Genomic DNA, 6,303 nt, shown 5'->3' on the forward strand with positions numbered 1-6,303 from the left:
AAACCATGTCTCTGTTACCGGGAAAAACAGAGGCAATGTGTCCTCTACCCTCGCAATGGCAGCATGTGTCTGCAAGACCTTTGTCAAAGATCTTTCAATCTGATTAGTAGTTGGGCAAACACGAAACAAAGCTCAGGGGGGACTTCATTAGGTCAGCAGCTGGCAGACCCTGGGGTCTCCACAGAAGGCCAGTTTCGGAGGGCTCCCTGAGTCATGCCCAGGCAGCCCAAGCTCAAAGTGGGGAGAGAGTCCAGGCAGGGAATATTGCCTAAGGGTTTGGATAAACCCCGAATGAGAAGTAAAGAAAGTAGCTTTTGCTATTATAGATTTTTTTACATGCTTCCAATTTTGCAAGAAAACAGAGCAAAAACCTCTTGGAAGAAGCAGAGTAAGACTGGCAATGTCAGTATTTAAGGCCAGAAGGCATGGGTGACAGCCCTAACTCATCCAGGCCTCTAGATCTCCATCTTTGCATCAAGTGGGTTGTTGTGAGGATGAACAGGGTTTTTTTAAAGTACTTGGGAACCATGAAATCATATACCAAGTCCTGTAGTTCTTACTGTAACATGCTCTGGAGAATTTTTGAGGTAGTCACATCTGGTGGGTCTGGGGTCACTAGCCTCCCTCCAAAACTTTTCTGAGCTTGTCTGTATCTCTGATGTAGAAAGAAGAAGAAGAGTCGGAAGACAGTGCAAAGCAAAAGCAAGTTTATTTCAAAAGGAAGCAGTACAAAGACAAAGTCACTCCAAGGAGTGGGGGCACCAGCACTGGTAACCACTGAACACAGGACCGTGGTCCTAGGGGCTAGGTCTCCATCCCACAAGGGTAGCACTTGACTGACTGAATGTCAGGCTTACTGCTAGGGATTTGTGGTTTGTGGGCTAATAAGGAAACCAGTAGGTCTGGCAACCTACACAAGGAGGAGCGAGGGTAGACAGTACTGTCTGCACAGAGGAAGGTGTCAAACCACAACCTGTCAGCTTTTGCTATTCACAGCCTTAAGAGGATTGCAGAGGCTGCTTTCCCCCTGATTCTGTAAGGGTTGTGTCCCTATCTTAGCCTTACCTAAGTGTTCCATCTGTTCCTACAGCAGCACTCATTGTAAAAGAGAAACTTTAGCTAGAGAAATTCGTTTAACTTCTGAACATTTAAAAGTGAATCTAGCAGAGATGCAGACAGCCCTGATGTGGTGACATGAGAGCACACACACTAGTAATTGAGCTCTCTCCTGAGAGGAGTGGAAGACACAGGACTCCTCTATGCTTCCCTGTCCGGTCTTCACCATCTGGCACCCCCGCCGCCCCGCTCAGAGTCCTGACCCCTATGGGAAAGCCAAGGGGTAGGGCAGAGGGACAGACAGGCCTGTGGGAAACAAAAGGAAGCAAGATAGGAGAGGGGTGGAGTCTGTCCCTCAGGTTGGAGGGTTGTGCGGTTCTGACAATACTCAAAATGCTGATTGCACCTTACTCAAGCACCTTTGCCGAAGTATGCTGCTGAAATAATGGCAGCAATTTACATGAAATTTCCTAAAGTTTTAATGTGCCTGTAGTGAGGATGGGGTTCACCTCGACTAGTTGTTTCCTGTTTCTTTACCAGGCCCTTGTTATTACTTGGATGTGGTTTGTGTCTCCACAGTCCTTGAACTGGGAGCTGGGTTCTTACGTGGCAGTGCCGAGGTGGGAGCACCAGGAGGGACCAGGAGAAGGGGTTGTGGCTGCACTCTCTCAGAGGACAGGTGCTATGGAGTGAGCCAGTCAGGTCCTGGTTACTGCGCTGGTCCTCTCAAATAGGGGCTGCTTCCTCCCAAGGCTCCCACACAGGCCCCCTCCCTCCTATACATGCTGTAGTGCTCCCAGCTGCGCCTGCGCTCCATCACCACACTGTGCGGGCTTCCAAGTCTCCAGAACTGTGAGCCAAACAGACCTCTTTCTTTATAAAACATGGAGCCTCAAATATTTTATAGAAAATAGGCTAGGGCAGAGCTTTAGCAATACTGTCTGCGTGAAACCTCCTGGTTACCTTCTTTTGGTTCGCATTTGGTCTGCTTGGCCATCGGGGAAGAAGGCGCCTTATAGTATGCTTGCATCTGTGCAAGTGCATGGCTGGGCCCAGGTGCAATGGACCGTGTCAGAATCAGAAATTGGCAGTGCCTGGGCCTTCTCCTTTTTCTTTTAATGCTGCATCCCCATCTTGGAGGAAATGCAGCTCTGAGTGCAGCAGCCCAGCCTGGGAGCACTTTTGGTGGGCAGAAGGCTCAGCGCCTCTGAGGGCAAAGCCCTGAGCTCACTGTGTGGGATGAAGAGCTGCATGTGTGTGGAGCTCACTCTTTGCCCATCCTGGGCCTGGGGGCTTTGACCATAGATTTGTCATGCTGGGTATGCTGCCCAGTACCTCCCCTCCTCAGTTCCAGGAACTAGCATGCAGGGCTTCTGGGGAGGTGGCAACCACTTCTTCTTGGGGCAGCTTGGGACAAACCCTGGAAAGGGAGAGGGAAAGGAAGATGGGAGCTGGCTGTCAGGATGCTGGGGTGGAGGCCTTGCCCCACGGGGTGGGGCAGAAGGCTGAGGGCTCCTTCTCTGATGAGATATGACCTCCAACCACTGCAAAGGTGCCATTCTTGGGAGGTTCAATCCCAGCCAAGGACCAGCTCCAAGGACTTTAGTCCATGCCCCCGGGTGGACATGAGGCAGATGGCCGAGTTGCATTCTAGAACTCTCAGAACTAACCCACTACCAGGATAGGAGCCAAACACCTTGAGGTCTTGGGCAGCTGCTGCCTCTGACTCTGAGCAGCTCCCTCACAGGTGCCTCCCTGCTGGGCACCAGGCCCTGCTGGGCGTGGATAAGGTGAAAGCCAAAGCTGGGGTGGCCCAGGGCTCTGAGTGTTTCTGGGAGGGCTGAAGTGTCACAGCCCAGTAGTCATTGCTGCCACCCCCTGAGTCTGGGAAGTTGGCCCAGTGAGGGATGTGGGGACATAGTCTCTCATGGCAGCTAGCTGATGCTGCCAGTATCTTCCTGTCCCTGTGGGCCTTGAGGACTGCCAGGGTTGGCAGTGGGTGCTCTGGTAAAGTATCTGAAAAGCCTATAACACAGGCTCTCTTTTATGATCTAGAACACAAAGGCCTGTTCTATACGTCAGCCAGATCACTTTTATACATTCAAGTATAAAATTGACTTATACTAGTTCCATTTTGTCCTACTATAACTATTTTCTAAATCAGTGGTCCCAAACCATTTTGGCAGCAGGGACTAGTTTCCAGGAAGACAGTTTTTCCATGGGTAGGGGGAGGGGAGTGGTTTTAGGATGATTCAAGTGCAATACTTTCATTATGCACTTTATTCCTATTACTGTTACATTGTAATATATAATGAAACAATTATACAGCTCTGCATAATGCAGACTTAGCGGGAGGTCTGAGCATGTTTTCTTGAAACTAGATGGTCCCTCTGGCAGTGAGGGGACATAGTGACACATGAACTGTGTTGCTATGTCCAACCCACACTGTAATCTCATTTTGGTTGCTGTCCCTGAAGAAAACTCTGTTTCAGAAAGACAGGATATTGGAAATAAAGCAGGCTTTTCAGTATTTCTGAGGCAATTTCAGGGTATTGCACCTTGACTTAATCCAGAATGTGTGGAGATTAATGTTTTCTGAAACATACTTTTAAGGCCACCATCAAATGTAATTTTAAGAATCTTCTAGCATGGATAAAGTCATTTCACCTGGCTTATACACAAATGGGTTGCAGATCCATTCTTTCCAGTTTAGTGGTCTTTTTCTAGTGGGAAGTAACATTCAAACTCTTTTGAAAGCTGAGATAGATGATCATGCACCATCTAGGAGAAAGAAGGCCCTGACTCAGTCTCTCAAAATCTGTGCTAAGTTTGAAATATTCCAAAAACCCCAATGTTTACTCATTAGCCCCATAATTCTAGCTTGGCTTTGAATGCATCCCCTTTATCTACCAACTTGAATGTAGCTGTCATATTCCCTTAAAATGACACATTGAGTTCATTGAGCAGTTGAATATGTCACACAAGTAAGCAAGTTTTATCACCCATTCCGTGACACTGAAATGTGCTGCAGTGGTGACTTTTTTTAATAAAAGAAATCTCAAGAAGTTCTCATAACTCACACACTTTGGCCAGTGATCTAACTTTAGAAAGCCATCTCATTACTGCTATAAAATGTGTGTGCTCTGCATCCATCTCCTCACAGACGTAAGTTAAGAGAATTTATTTTAATGTGCTTAATAACTTTAATCACATTCTGAAAAAACATAGTCTAGGTGAACTTTTTGACTAGCCAGCACTTCTCTAAGGATGACAGTACATAGACTCACATCAGAAGTGACCTCTTTTATCTGAACAGTGAAACTGGAAAGCCCTCAAGTCTGGGCACCTGCTCCATTCATGCATAAACAAACACAAAGTACCCAAATCAGTTTTCCTGGTAAGTAATCATTCAAAGACTTGAATAGTTTTGCAGCTGTGGTATAGGTTGGCAACAAAGGTGCACATAACATATCTTTAAGTACATTCTGAAAAAAATATATTGCACCAAAACAAGCATTGTTGCCTTGCTGTCATCAACCTGGATCTTATACCATGGTTTCTTATTAATCTCTAACAATGAATAATAAAAATAATTATTCTTATCTCTAACAATTATGCTTTGATATCCTCAGCTATTCCATCAATTTCTTGACTTACAATATACCCCCCAAAGGCATGGTCCAGAGTTCAAATGTCAGTTATTTGAGGATTTTCTTAGAACCTTACTCATAATTGTTCAAGGAAACCCCCACAAATAGCCTCCACAATCATTATTTTGGAAGGAAGTTTGCAAGTAGCCAATCCAACAGCGTTATTCAGTTCTCCTTGCTGCTGACTGTCTGCTGCCCTGTAACCAGTCTCTGGCAGATGTACCAGCATTCCTGCATCCTAGCAGGTTGTTACACCATGTGTAGCTGTTTTGGGTGTTCTCACCAAACACACTGCAACTTCTAAGGCTTTATTGATACAGTATTTTATTAAATTAAATTACAGAACTGTGGGAGACATAGCATATTTAAACTATAAAATAGGCATTTATAGACATTTTTCTGACCATCCTTGAAATTTGTGGTTTTTCACAATTTGTGGTTGCTCTAGGAATGTAACCCCCATGAATTTTGGGGGTTCACTGTATAGTGATTGATAGACAAAAAGAAACATGTGCCACTTTTTGAACCACAGCCTCTCCTAAAAGTTCAGGACAAATGTCCTTAGCAGCAGGCAGGGTCAGCTCTTCACTGATAGTAAAGGGCTTCTTAGCTTTAGCAGTATGGTAGCCCCTAAGAATGATGCTCTCAGTGAAGACATTTGATGAGGTGGTGGTCATCAATAATTACTTCTGTTTTTTGTGTTCATGATTTTTTTCTTTTGAAAAACTCCAAAGACTTGTCTTTCAGTGCAGGGTGTCTCCTCTTGGCAAAGCAGTTTTAAAGGGCCTATAGCTTCATTAGGTAGGTATCTCCACAAAATATGCAAAGCAGGTGAATGTGAATCACCTGTTGCATGAACTTATAATTTAAACAGGTCTCTTGGTATTTTCTTTTAAATGCAGCTTTCTTTTAATTGACATCTTAGACATTTCTGCTGTCTTTCTACCTTTTCAAAGCAGCTCACCAGCTGTGTTTGTTTTTTTACTCGTTTTGTCTAGGGTTAGCGATGGACTAATCAAAACTATAACTGTGACAAATGTGTAGTGTCAGAAAGAGGTGTGGGTGACAATTATAAATTCAATAAAGGTTAGGCCATTCATAGACAAAAATAAGTGCTGGGTTCTGACTGAAGCCTGCCACCAGATGTAGCTGAAGTACATCCGTTCCCTTGTCACTATACAGCTGGCCATTGGATACAGATTGCCACTTGCCACGCGCTGATAGGGATTTGATGTGAGCCTACAAGCGATTGATTTGCGATGGTCTCGATGCGCAGTCAGACCTCTCTGCTAGTGTTCACCTGTGTTTCCAGCCACCCCCAGTGCTCCATCACTGCTTCTTCTTCACTTCAGGTCATCTGCACTAGAGCCGCACAAGGAGTGGGCCATCTAGGTCTCTCACACGCACAGTCAACGTATGGTTCGCCTTCCTCTGAGAACTGAATGCCGTGTTGGTGCGACAGGGGACAAAGCACAGACAATAACGACAGTGATGGGGAGCGGCTGTAAATACAGATGAAACTTTTCTTGCTAATCCACCACTCACCTCCCGCTGTGTGGCCCAGTTCTTCACCAAGGGGTCGAGGACGCTGGTTGTA

Source organism: Fukomys damarensis, unplaced genomic scaffold (assembly GCF_012274545.1).
Source record: "Fukomys damarensis isolate Sample0158 unplaced genomic scaffold, DMR_v1.0_HiC HiC_scaffold_30, whole genome shotgun sequence".
Lineage (NCBI taxonomy): Eukaryota > Metazoa > Chordata > Mammalia > Rodentia > Bathyergidae > Fukomys > Fukomys damarensis.